The following is a 15,323-nucleotide window of genomic DNA, read 5'->3' on the forward strand; positions in this document are numbered from 1 at the left end:
ATAAGGCATCTCACCGATGAAGATACAGCTAGATTGGTTTATTTCAGCTACTTTCATAGCATTATGTCCTATGGAATTCTACTGTGGGGCAAGGCTGCAGATATAGAAACTATATTTATCTTACAGAAAAGAGCCATTCGCTCTATATATAATTTACGTGCTCGGGACTCACTAAGAGATCATTTTAAGAATACTGGTATCCTTACTGTACCATCACAGTATATATTTAATAATATTTTGCATGTACACAAAAGCTCCGACTTGCACACAAGAGTAGGAGATAGACACGATTATGGCACAAGGAACAGGAATAGAATTGAAATGCCATTTTTCCGATTAGCTAAAGTTAAAAATTCATTTATGGGTCAAGGTATACGCTTATATAATAGAATTCCTCACAATATTAAAGAGTTTAGTACTTCTAAATTTAAAACTTATATAAAAAATGTACTAGTTCAGAGAGCGTACTACAGTATTCAGGAATATATAGACGATAAAGACCCATGGAGGGTTATCGCGTAAAAACCACAGGACAGTTCTTTGGCATATTATGATATATATTATGTAGTTAGATATAAGTTACATATTATGTAATATTGACATGATTTAAAAGAGCAACTATGGAGTTTCTTGCCGATTCTTCTCCGTAGATACTGCTTTCCGAATCGGTGGTAAATGTTAAAAATACTTATGTAATGACGATTCGAAAGTGCTACTAAATAGTAGTCTAATTGAATAAATGAATGTTTGAGTTTGAGTTTGAGTTTGAAACTTATTTGAAATAAATAAATTTAACTTAATATTTAAATTGCATAAAACAAAAACTAACTCACATGTACAAACTGTCTCCTCAACTCTAAAATATTATAAGTGGTAAATTCTTTTACAAAATTTTACAAGTGTCTATTCAATACAACGAACAAAAAACTAAGTCAATGTAAACATTGAAAATATTCTAAGTCTATGTAAACAATGAAAATTTTCTAAGTGTTTTAAAGTTACTTTAATTTAATTTGGGCATGGATTCCCCGTCACTTCACTTTATCTTCTTGGACTTAAGGTCCAATTTTGTATAATTGAACTTCAAAGTACTCACGTTTCACTTCACTGGTAGTCCTTCTCCCTCGCACCTGTACTCCGGAGTCGGTTGACGTCACGGATGTTCTCCCTCTCGCTCGCTCCACTGGCCGCTGACGTCCCGGATGTTCTCCCTCTCGCTCGCTCCGCTCGCCGCTGACGTCACGGTTCTTCTCACTCTCGCTCGCTCCGCTGGCCGCTGACGTCACGGTTGTCGCCCTCTCGCTCACTCCGCAGGCCGCTGACGTCACGGATGTCGCCCTCTCGCTCACTCCGCAGGCCGCTGACGTCACGGTTCTTCTCCCTCTCGCTCGCTCCGCTGGCCGCTGACGTCACGGTTGTCGCCCTCTCGCTCACTCCGCAGGCCGCTGACGTCACGGATCTTCTCCCTCTCGCTCGCTCCGCTGGCCGCTGACGTCACGGTTGTCGCCTTCTCGCTCACTCCGCAGGCCGCTGACGTCACGGATCTTCTCCCTCTCGCTCGCTCCGCTGGCCGCTGACGTCACGGTTGTCGCCCTCTCGCTCACTCCGCAGGCCGCTGACGTCACGGATCTTCTCCCTCTCGCTCGCTCCGCTGGCCGCTGACGTCACGGTTGTCGCCTTCTCGCTCACTCCGCAGGCCGCTGACGTCACGGATCTTCTCCCTCTCGCTCGCTCCGCTGGCCGCTGACGTCCCGGTTGCTTCTCTCTCGCTCCCTCCAATGGCTGCTGGCGTCCCGGTTGCTCTCCCTCTCGCTCCCTCCAAAGGCCGCTGACGTCACCACCTGGTCTCCAATATTCGGCTCGCAGGACCAAATGTTATGTGTACCACCAGCAATGTAGTACACACTAGCCAGAGTCGGAAATAAAACACACAAAAACGCTCTGACCGTATATTTGCGGAGGATGCGGAACTACAGTACCATTTTGCTTATATCTAATTACAAAAGAATAACATAAGCGCGATTTAAAAACACGGCTTCTACAACTAGCGTCATCTATTATCGAATGATGGAACTAAACAATACTAAAACTTATACTATTAAACCAACGGTTTAGACAGTATGTTCTAACGAACTTACTACACTAAATTTTTGCAGGTTTTTCCAAACTTAAATGTTTCAAATAATCATGAAATGATTGTATCAATAAATGAATGGTATCACTTCATTTGCACCTAACAAAACAAGAAGATTATATAGCAGGCATTTTTTTTATCGTATGTGACAACCTTAAACTTAAATCAATAATGTCATTTCATCGCACAAGTCGCGAATCTTTACTATTTTTGCCCGAATTGAACATTATGTGGAGACAACTAGTTTCTACTAATCTACATGCGGCATTCTTGCACCCTTGCGTAGGTACCGACATCGAAATCAAAAGCTTGTATGTAAGCTCATCATCTATGAACACGAGGAGAAAATCTTTTTCTTATGACATGATGCTTTGAGGCTATTTTAGTCTGTTAAAATGTTAACGCTTGATAATTGATTATGCTTGAGGTCTTCTTAAACCTTTTAACTCTATTCAATAACTATGATAACAACTTTCTGTGTCAGTGATTCTTTGATTATAATATTCGATTTTTAAGTTGATCATTACTTTCTTGTAGGAAAACTGAACCATAATAATCTATTGAACAGGAATCTGTGTGTACTTCAACAACGATGAACGAACGTCATTATATTTTGTTTTTACTTTAATTTCTCCGCGGGTGGCTGTCCGTATGCGAAGTGCACCAATCCTACTTTACGTCTTTTTTATTTATTTCATACAAAGGGGCTTAGACTTAAGAAAAGCTAGGAGTAATCTCTCTACAATACCTCACGAATAAATATCTCTTATTTATCTGACGAAGCTACCGTTCGATGTTATGAAACCTTGCGGTGAATACCTATTCAATGTTGCAACAGCAACTTGCATTTATTCCAATTAAATGAAAACTCTGAGCAAGTGAGACTTTCAATACTCTTCTTAAACAAAAGAATGTAACCTCTTATGATTTTGAAAACTCGAGAACATCGTTGAATATAAAACCGGCCAAGTGCGAGTCGGGCTCGCGCACAAAGGGTTCCGTAGCAGCAAATATAATAAATTACAGTTAAATCAACCTATCTCAAAAACTATAAGAGATACTTTGATCAAACCAAAAATCGTTGAAAGAGTTAATTAGCATGCATCACCTCTATTTTTTTTAGAATTTTATACCCCGTAGTTATAAAAATAGAGGGGGGGGGACATACTTTTTACGACTTTGAGAGCTGATATCTCAAAAACCGTTCACTTTAAGAAAAATGTTTTTTAGAAAACTTTATATCATTTTAAAAGACCTTTCCATTGATACCCCACACGGGTATGTACATCGAAAAAAAAAATTTCATCCCTCAGTTACATGTATGGGGGGCCCCACCCCCAATTCTTTTTTTTACTATTTAGTGTCATATTTTTGTAGCGGTTCATACAACACATATTCCCATCAAATTTCATCACTGTAGTACTTATAGTTTCCGAGTAAATCGGCTGTGACAGACGGACAGACGGACAGACGGACAGACGGACATGACGAAACTATAAGGGTTCCGTTTTTGCCATTTTGGCTACGGAACCCTAATAAAAAGTAGCTATGAAGTCACATAATTTATCTAGTCCTTGGTTAACAACAAGGGCATTACAAAGCCTTATAAACGTTGAAAGAACTATAGATTGTGCTAGTGTTGTATTCACAAGTCTTATTTCCATTTCACAAAATTCGTGCTTTACTTTCAATAATGGATCTCACACGATGAACATAATTAAAATCATTCGAATCCGCGTCTATAAATTCAAAATTATTGTCCGCAAAAACAAATATTTTTTTTATTTTAAATTCACGAATAATTTGAGTCCCATTGTTATCCATAATCAAACTACGTCCGGCTCTAGTAAAAACATCTCAACCTGTTACTTCGTCCCAGGAAGTACTCGAGAGTCTACCAAAGCTCATAATATTTACCTACATCATTAACAGTTATGGGTAATGTGAACGGGCGAATGTATAGGTTGATACATGCCAATTCTTGTTACGCGAGTGTATACAAACTCTAGAGGCCTGGTCATGTTATCCGCGGCTATCCTTTTACAAAGGAAAAAAAAAAACAATCGGACTCGCTGTCAATAAGGCACTTGAACTTAACGCTGGCAACATCTGTGACTGTAAGCAGGGTATCGTACTGTAAACACACATTAACAGGGTATTGTTTCTTAAAGAGCGTGCCGCCCGTTGCTTAGAAAACAAACCTCTTCTATGTGACCAAATTTATGACTATAAGTGCGTTGTTGTACTATTTCTTAAATATTCAACGGACCTTTGTTATTCTTATTTATTTATTTATTTATTTACTCTTCAATAAAACTATACATCGAAAACTTATTGCTAATATACAAAACAAAAAAAAAAAGTATAGTTTATTAGGCGGCCTTATCACTTAGAAGTGATCTCTTCCAGGCAACCTGGGCAAAAGGTAACAAGCTTACTGAAATTACGATGGTAGGTAGAAGAAAAAAAGGCAAGGAACAAAAAAACAAGATAAATAAATAAATGATAATAATTAAAATAGATATACAGGTAGGTATATAAATAAAGATAAATATAGATGAATATACTACACTCGAATATACACAATTACATTTTTATTAATAATATATACAATTTACTTATATAACTATAAATTATATACATGGTACATATTATTAAATACATGCATACTACATAAAACAAATATAAAATTGTATAAATACATACATATACATATCTGTGTATAGATAATAATATGTAAATACATAGTTAATGTGCCGAGTTGAAAGCAGTAGTGAGAAAATGTCGTCGCAAAAGGTTTTTAAATGAAGATATATTTTTAGCTTGTCTAATAGGTAGTGGCAAAGAATTCCAAAGATTGACAGCAGTGGCAACATACGATTTAGCAAGGAAGTGAGTACGTCGAACTGGAACACTCAAGGTGAGTCTATCAGCCGAGCGAAGAGAATAGATTTCATTGTGCAGGAAGGAAAAATTGTTTTTGAGATAAATAGGAGCAGAAGGATCAAAAAGGATACGGAACAGTAATTGCAACAAATGGAAATTCCGGCGAAAACGGATGGGGAGCCACTTGAGCTTTTTTCTGTAGATGGAAACGTGATCGTATTTTCGAAGGCCGAAAATAAACCTAATACAAAAATTTTGGAGTCGCTCAAGTTTATCAGTTAGCTCTACTGATAAATCAGGAAAACATGCATCAGCGTAATCAAGAATAGGAAGTAGAAGGGATTGTGCTAGCATAATTTTAGTGGGAATGGGCAAAAAGTTACGAAGCCTTCGGAGCGTTGCGGAAGCGGCATAAATCCTACGGCTCAATTCCTGGATATGATTAGACCAGGACAACGTTTGATCAAACAGGACACCTAAGTTTTTGACTACCTTTTGGTAAGGCAAGACTACGTCACCGATTTTGATGCTAGGCAAAATACCCCAGTCGATTTCAGAAATTAGGTAAGGACTACCGATTATGATGACATTGCTTTTAGAAGGATTTAGTTTTAGACCAAAATCATCGCACCAACTAAGTATAGAAGCTAATTCATTATTACAAAAATCTATTGCCTTAGGTAAGTCATCGATAGTAGACTGGGTATAAATCTGTAAATCGTCTGCATACATATGGTACAGAGCCGTCAATCGGGAACATAAGGAATTGATAAAAATGGAGAAGAGGAGAGGAGACAGGACACCGCCTTGCGGAACACCGGCAGAGACTGCGCACCAAGACGAGTGTTTAGAACCTATCATGATACGCTGCCTCCGACCGGTAAGGTAGGAACGAAACCAGTCAGTTACCGAAGGAGATATGTTAATTAAACGCAGCAAACCCAACAGTATGTCGAAGTCAACGGTAGTAAAGGCATTGCTGAAATCCAGCAGAGTCAGTACTGTGAGCTGCTTATTGTCAATACCAGCACGAATGTCGTCAGTAACCTTGATAAGAGCTGTAGTCGTACTATGACCAGGACGGAAACCAGATTGGAAGTCACTAAGGATATTGTGTGTATTAAGGAAAGAGGTGAGTTGGTTATGAAGAAGACGTTCAAGGACTTTGGAGAGGAATTCTTATTGATTAAACTAACTGATTTTGTTTCATAGGCGAGATTTACCGTCACGTTTGTAATGACATGTGAACACACAGTTATAGCAAACAATTTGCAACATGCGACGCTTTAATTGATTTGTGCCAAAATGTCTATCAAGACCCACAAAATCAATCGGCGTGTATCATAATAAATCAGATCATACCTGGTCATCTGCAATACCTTCTACCACGAATTTACTATATTCGCGTAGTTCCAGCCCCTTCGCAGCCGGTCGGTTAGCACCAACTTTGTAGTGGAGCACTCGATGTATGTTGAAACTCGATCACTTTTTAACCATACCATATCTCAAAAAGGTATTTTCGTTACACCATTATGCTGCCGTAAACTCGCTATCATTCGGGTCGTACATCGGTATGTAAACATCGTTATAGTTTACCTTCCTTAATTATGCGTTAGACCCGGAAACAAAATGTTTCGTTTCGGGAAAGTGTATCTGCCATTTCTTTTAACAGGGATGCGCACGACATGATGATTGCGAAACCCACACACAACATTGTCGTTGTCGTGCTAACATTCTCATGATTTATTGGTGGAAACTGTGGTTCTTCTCGAACCTCATTACACTAGCTATATCTTCTTGAATCTCACTAACACTATCACTCGTTTCACTCACTTGCAGATTTGCACCGTTTAACAAAGTCTTATTCGTATTGGAATCGGGGGTAATAAGTGCCGATCCCACCGCTGCTGTCGGAGAATTTAAATAACTCTCCATAATTAATTATAATTAGGTAGATATGTGAAATAATATTAAATAATGACTCAGTGCGCACACCTTGCGCGGTCGATGGTAGTACCGAGACTATATCATCGAGCTACTGACTCAAGGAATATAAACCATAGCATGACCCGTAAGCCCATGCATTTCATATCAATTCAATATCGACATTATGTTGTACACAATAGAGTACATTATAATAGGAAGGTATAGCCACATAACAACTACTCTGTTATGATTCCCTCACAAATAAATAAATAAATAAACTCGAAACACATCTTTCATTAATCCTACTTTTCCTATCATCGTATATTCTCAACAGAATAACACAGATTGTAAGAAATTAAATATTACACGTGTTTAAAAGTTGTAAAACAATTGCTCAACGCACATTTATACTTGTAAAAACTATTAAATTGTAGAAAAAAATTGACATAATTGTATTTATGCGTACAAATAAATCTAACTTGATCAATTTCATTGTGATTTCCAATTACCTCCTTCTCTATATACATACAAATCTATTAAACAGATGAATTCAAAATTTTCTTTTGAAAAATGCTACCATTCTATCAGTATTTTCTTAAAACGTTGTCACGTTCAACTATCGTCAGTAATCCGACTTTACAGACAACCAATTTTTCAATAAAATTTTGTGGACCGATGAGTCACAGTTTGAACGATTGGGTATTTTTAATATTCACAATTATCATTCTTATGCACACGAAAATCCACACTCCGTTAGAGCTTGAAACTTTCAGCATAGGTTCAGCGTCAACATGTGGTCTGGGGTCCTCAATGGCGAGTTAATTGGACCATTTGAATCACCATCAAGAGTTGATGGCGACACATACAAAAGTTTTTTTAGAAAACGACCTGCCGTTGCTGCTGCAAGATGTAAATTTGGAGCTCAGGAGAACCATGATTTTTCAAAATGACGGCGCTCCATGCCATTACGCAACGAGAGTGCGTAACTATCTAAATAAAGTATACCCCAACCCCAACAGGCGAAGTGGACCAATAAGTTGGCCGCCACGCTCACCTGACCTAAACCCAATTGATTTTTTCATCTGGGGATTTTAAAAAGAAATAATTTATGCCCGAGAAATATCCAGTGAAAATGAGCTGAGAAGATTCACCAAGCAGAAAATGATATTAGAACAAACAGCGCAGCTTTCAGAAATTTGAAACGTATTTTTTTACGTAGGTGTAGGCTGTGTATTTTTGCAGAGGGGCGTCATAAATGGGGTTTTGGACTTTCAAGACTTGAAATTCTGGAGATTGTCGCTGAATATGTGCGGGTGAATGAAATTCCAACGCCATAGGCAAAGGGATATAGTTTCCCCACCAAGACTATTTTGAAAAACATGTTTATTTTACATGAAAGATAGCCCATAGAATGAACGCAACCGAACTATACTATTCTTTAGAAGATTTTAAATTTCATAACTTGCAACACTTTTAAAAAAATGACTACCTTATATTGAAATGGCAATGTCAAAGTTCAGTGACGTGAAAAAGTGCTAAAATAACGGTCGATTTTTGGTTACTTCCGAGAAAAAATCTTTTATTGTTCAACGAAAAATCTTGTAAGTAGATTATGTTTCCATCTTTTATGAAATGACAACTTTAGCTATGTTTTTTTATTGATTTTATGCGTATAACATTGATAACAGCGTTAAAATCTGCGAAATACTAAGTGGAAAAATTATTCCCTTGGCCCGATTGAGTTTATAATTTATTTCTTATTAATTATTATATAGACGTAGTGGTGGGCAGACTATTTCAAAGTCTTCAAGAGCTCCTCTAAACAGCCAGGATTTTACCTCATCGGATTCTGAATCTTCTGTTTCTTCAGGAGACACTGTTATGTCAGAAAATTATACCGCGTATGCCCAGCCCACAAACCAAGATGACGCTTGTTGCATTTTTTGTTCTGAAAATTACTCTAACGATCAACAGGGTGAAACTTGGATTCAGTGCCAATCATGTAGGTTGTGGGCGCATATTGAATGCTCAGGATGCGACGCGGAGTATTATATATGTGATTTTTGCAAGTAAATTTATTCCATACATGTAATTTGGAACCCGGGTTCCATAATACCAGCACCAGAGCTCCGAACACATTTTTGTTATTTTTTCTAATAAAGCAAATTATTTCGTATTATGTGTATTTTTTAATATAAATTAGTTTCTAATATAAAAGCCAATAAGTTTTTAAATATATAAAGACAGTTTTGTGATGATTAGTCAAATAGGTTTCTTAAAATACTCAAAAAACAAAGTGGGGTTCCAAATTACCACCTCCTCCTCTATATGAAAGTTTGAACTCACAAATATGTCAATACAAAATACAAATAATAATAGAATGCTGAAATTTGAATGAAAGTAAGCTTCTTAGGGGATGTAGATGTGATATTTACATGTAATAATTTATTTGTAACAACTTTGGAGTTCCAGATGCGATACGTTTACTCAATGTCGGCGTCCATCTTCCAGATGAAGGAAATACTTACAAAAGATGCCGATTTTGTAGCACAAAAAAAGAGGAGAGAAGAACAAAAATAGTATGTTCCACGTGCCAAGTTGCACTATGTGCAAAGAAATGTTTTAAATTATTCCACGAGGCTTCACCCCAAGAATAATTATATTTTTAACACGCTTTTAGCTAACTTGTAATTAGCTATATTAATTATTAGAATTAGAATAAAAATGCGATTGCAATACCGCTTTTTATTTAGCATGCATGATAATATTCATAGGTAAATAAAATAAAAGTTCGTAACGCATAAAAAAAATTAAAAAATAAATGAAATGACAAAAGCGAAACCAGGTGAAATACTAGTATATGAATAACAACAGCTGTAACACAGGCGCGAGCCTTATTAAGGGTTAAAAACAATGTCCCAGGTGCAGACTGGTTCATCAATTTTCGGAAACGACATGGATTGTCTATAAAAAAAGCACAGTCTGTAGAATACGTGCGAAAGAAAATGAAAGATCCATTCGTCATTGCTGAATATTTTGATTTACTGCAAAATACTTTAAAAGAATTGCATCTCTTTGAAAGACCCCAGGCCATAACCAATAGTTTGTGGTTATTGGTAAATAAACAAATTGGCATAACTTAACGTTTCAGTAGATAGGTTAAAACCTGCATACGTTTTACCTGATGATAATAATATTGTGACTAAGTTCACAGGTAAGTCAGTTAACAATAATATGAGTGATAGTAAAATTAATGATTCGCTACATACAAAAAAGGTTATTAAAAAGGTTACATTTGAAACAGACAAATCCAGCTGTAAAAATTATGTTACACGATCGGGGCGAATACGAAAAATGCCAAGTAAATTTATGTTTTAAACATGTACATATAGCCATTGTTATTACAATTTTTGCATGGTTGCAAATTGTATGTTGTTGTTTTAGGTCACGTAATTCTTTGAATGTAAAGAATGGTTATATAGAAAAATTTTATTTTCAAACTTTATACAACTATCTATATACAATTATTTTTCTTTATACATTATTTTACAATTTTACCATGGGATTAAATCAAACCAAGGAAAGTGTTGTATATATCGGCCATTGATGCTGCAAAAGAAATCAATCAACTCATTCAGAATTTGATTCAGAAACAAACCAATCAGTTTCTTCCATTTACTGTTCGTAATTTAATCACAAAACTAAAAGATAATATTGATGAAGATTTTGTGAAAAGAACAGCTATAGAATTTTATAAAACGAGTCGAGAATATTTGGAAGAATGGACTAACTTTCTTACTACAGAAATGGAGATATTTAATTGGGCAGATTTAAGAAAAGTACCTGCGTGGGAAGATGTACAAAAGCATTGGATGTATTGATTGGAAATGGATATTGATATTTATGGTTTTATGGCATTCAAATGCTTTATAAATATAAATTTATAGGGAATAGAAAAAATTCGATCATTTTCCCGCCTCGTGATCGAATTTTTTCTATTCTTTATAAATTTATATTTGAAAATGGATATATTGACAGTACTAAAGATACGGAAGTATTTGACGAATTTCCATTAATTGTAAACTACGTCACTCCAGAAAAAATTACGGACTGGAACAATTTAAAAAAGCACACAGAAACTCGTTGGGTGGAAGTATTCAAACACTTTCGCACTAACAATTTGCAACATGAACATAATTGTATTTTAATTAAATATATTTTATGTCTACCTGGTACAAATGCTCCAGTAGAGAGAATATTTTCGTTGATGAATAAGTAGGCAGGTTCCAGTTCTGAAGGCGATGTTGATAACGAAGGTCAATATACACAAATCATGTCAAGAATTTCACGCTTATTTAAAGTCATCACCATGTTTATTAAATAATTATTAAATATTATAGGACATTATTACGTGTAGTATAATTTGTGTACAAATCGACCTAGTCCCACAGTAAGCTCAATTAAGGCTTGTGTTGTGGGTACTAGGCGACGATAAATATAATATTTAATAAATACATATATAGATAATAACACCCAGACCCAAGAACAAATAATTAAGTTTATCACACAAATATTTGCCCTGACCGGGGATCGAACCCGGGACCGTCGGCTCAGTAGGCAGTTACTTTACCACTGCGCCAACCGCGTCGTCAAAAGCAAATTTGTTCCTCCGAGAAATATAAAAACAACTAAAAATACAATATGTTGCACATAATTTAATAATATTACTGTCACATAAATGGTACTTTAATGAAGCTGGTGATTGGTTCTTATTTTTCATAACTACTCCTAATACTAAACATATTTTTAATTTTTGTGAATACATAATAAAGAAGGTTAAAAAGTTCTGTTTATTTTTATTGTTAACCTTCCCACTGGGGTATATCTATATTAGATTTATAATACGGGGTTTTCCAATAAGAGGTGTTATTTTGAATAGCCCGCTATTTCGGTAGATGTCACTTTTGAAGCTGTCATTTCTTGGCATTTGACAAGTAGAAACTACGCCATTAATAAAAATGGTACGATACACGCTTCAACAACGCATTGAAATTATTAAAATTCACTATAAAAATGGTGAAAATTTGGCAGAGACGGTTCGTAAAACTCGAACATTTTTGGGTCGTCGTGAAGCACCTTGTCGCACCGCAATACAGAAATTGGTGGAAAAATTCGAGCTGTTGGGACAAGTTAGTGATAAGAAGAATAAAACCCGTGCACGTCGCTCAAGAACAGCCGAGAATATTGCTGCTGTAGCCGAAAGTGTTGAAGAAAACCCAGGTTTGTCCATTCCTCGTCGTTCTTTGGAATTAGGTATTCCACAAACGTCATTACACCGTATTTTGCATAAAGATTTGGGTCTTAAGGCTTATAAAGTCCAGTTAACACAAGAACTCAAGCCGGCCGATCATCAACAACGTCGTGACTTTGCTGATTGGGTCGTTGAAATGCATTAAAATGATCCGGAATTCCATCGAAAAATCATCTTCAGTGATGAGGCCCATTTCCACCTCGGTGGCTTCGTCAACAAGCAAAATTGTCGCATCTGGGGATCAGAAAACCCAAGAGTTATTGTTGAAAAGCCTCTCTATCCTCAACGTGTGACTGTTTGGTGCGGTTTATAGTCCGGTGGAGTCATCGGACCTTACTTTTTCGAAAATGAGGCTGGCGCAACAGTTACGGTGAATGGATTGCGCTATCAAGAGATGATTAACGATTTTTTATGGCCGGAATTGGATGGTATTGATCTGGACAACGTTCACTTTCAACAAGACGGCGCTACGTGCCACACAAGCAACGAAACCATTGATCTTTTAAGGGAAAAGTTTCCGGACCGTGTTATCTCTCGAAGAGGTGATCACAATTGGCCACCGAGATCTTGTGGTTTAACACCTTGCGACTTCTTTCTTTGGGGCCACGTGAAGGAGAAGGTCTACGCCAACAGCCCAGTATCGATTCAAGACCTCAAAGATGGAATTCGTGAGGCTATCGAGGACATAGAGCAGCCACTTTGCGATTTAGTTATGGAAAATTTCATGAAAAGGATTTTGTCCTGTAAACGTGGCCGTGGTGGTCATTTGCCTGATGTTATTTTCCACTATTAACGGCATACCTTCCTCTTTGTAATGAAATAAACATCTGATGATTTATAATAAAAAATGGCATTTTTCTTTGAATATCAAAATAACACCTCTTATTGGAAAACCCTATCTATTAGTATGTATGGTCCATACATACATGCACAGGTATATTATGTATAGACGTCCCGTTTTGAGTCATAAGAAAAATGGTCAGTTTAGTCATAGTGAACGCCCCTATACAATTTCATCCTACAATTCATGTTCTCCAATAAGTGCAAGGACATCATACTCCGAGTGATTTATCATCCCGCCAATTACCATATTATATTTCTAATTCATCATACAGTTCATATTCTCCAACAGGTGCAGCTTCATCAGAATCCCGAACACAGAGTGAATCGATTGATTTTTCATCCCGACAATTAAGCGCTGTCCACACATTTCCGGGAACTCGTCCCTGCCGTGTTCCGTCAGGGACGGGGAAAAAATCGGTTACGTACAAATTGTATGAACTGGTTCACACAGCTCCGTGTCAGGCGTCGGTGTCCCGGGCACGCTCGGTCGCTCTGACAGTGCTATCCGATTTTTGTTAAAGTTAATGATTTATCTGCAAGTGCAACATGAATACAGAAAGGTTGATAGAACTTGTACGGCAGAATGCTATACTTTACGATCTTCGTAATCCATATTATTTGAATTCTAAGAAGAAAAATATCATATGGGATAATATAGGAAAAGAATTAAAGTGTGAAGGTGGGTTTTAAACATTTTATTACAGGCTTACACCTGTTTGCAAATAGAACAACGAATACCATCGATCAGTCCGTATTAATTGAAATCTGTAACATTTTAGAACAAATTCGGGAAGAAACTGCGGAAGCTGGTACAACTAACGAAAATATTTTACAACAAGTTATGAGTAATTTGAAACAAGAACAAAAAAGAACAGCACTAGCAACAAATACATCTGTGATAACAGTCAGGAGAATTACCACACAGGCCGCAAATTCCGAGTCTTTGACGGTATTTAGAACTCCTGGAAAGAAAAGACCGTGCGCAAAACCGATAACGGGCATTGATAATTTTGACCAAGAGTCATAAAAAGATGTATTCATAACTTTCACTTAACTAATAAAGAAATTCCTACGGTAGAAAAAATTAAGACAAAAGTTATAGGAAGATATCAATTTTCAAGGCTCTAAAACTAGTCTACGTCAGATTATTAAGGAATTGAGGTTTAAATGGAAAAAGACCGAAAATAACAGGAAGGTTTAGATAGAAATCACAAACATCCGACTCAAACGAATCGAGTACCTAAAAAAACTAAAAAAATATCGTGAAGAAGGACGACCAATAATTTACACGGATGAATCGTAAGTGGATTCATCACATTCTGATCCCAAAGCTTGGACAGAATATGGTTCAACCAAGGGCCTTAAAACGCCTATTTCTAAGGGACAACGTGTGGTCATCGTACATGCTGGATCCGGGCTTTGTTCCAAATGCGTTGCTCACATTTAAACCTGGAGGAAAATCAGGAGACTACCACGACAACATGAATTACAAGAATTACGAAAAATGGTTAAAAACGCAACTAATTCCTAATACTCCACCCAATTCTGTTGTCGTGGTTGATATCGCTGCCTATCATAGTAAACAGTATGCACCCACTTCAATCACCAGAAAAGCGGATAAGCAAGCCTGGCTGTCCGAAAAAGGTATAGAATACGATGACGACATGTTAAAACCACAATTGTATCAGTTAATAAAAATGCCGGATGAATAATTTTCGTGTGATTTTAGGTATTAAATAATATATTGATTCAGGCTTGACAATACGTAAAATGTGGCGTATGTATAACGCTGCCCGTGACGAGGACTTGAGAGTTAAACAAAGTTTTTTCAGACATGTTTTTAATACTAAGTATAATATATGCTTTGGGAATCCTAGAACAGACGTGTGTTCAACGTGCATTGAACTATTAGAACGCATAAAAACGGAGAAGGACGCTTAAAAAAAAATGCACTTATGGTCGAAAAAAGACTTCATCGCCTTAAATATAAAGCAAGAAGAAAACGAAATCCTTCAAACCATAACCTTCGATTGCCAAAAAAACCAGGCAATGCCCAAAGTACCGGATCAATCTGCCTACTGCAGTCGCCAAATAACTGTTTACTTTTTTTTTTCTTAATTTACCTAGTTGCAAGATAAATTACAAGTAAAAACTAGTGTTATCAACTTATCATAAACTAGCTCTTACCCGCGGCTTCGCCCGCTTTTAAATTAGCCTATATCC

General features: G+C 36.8%; 1 protein-coding gene and 1 pseudogene across 1 annotated transcript in view; one reads left to right on the forward strand and one right to left on the reverse strand.

Annotated features, from left to right (window-relative positions):
* Positions 1 to 15,323, reverse strand: part of LOC149477047 (uncharacterized) — a 47,968-nt gene that overhangs the window by 28,562 nt on the left and 4,083 nt on the right. The window lies entirely within an intron of this gene.
* Positions 5,796 to 14,894, forward strand: LOC149477050 (uncharacterized; annotated as a pseudogene).

The sequence above is a fragment of the Colias philodice genome, chromosome 26 (genome assembly GCF_061535455.1).
Source record: "Colias philodice isolate Cphi_HAF_F1 chromosome 26, ilColPhil1 Martin Lab GWU primary, whole genome shotgun sequence".
Lineage (NCBI taxonomy): Eukaryota > Metazoa > Arthropoda > Insecta > Lepidoptera > Pieridae > Colias > Colias philodice.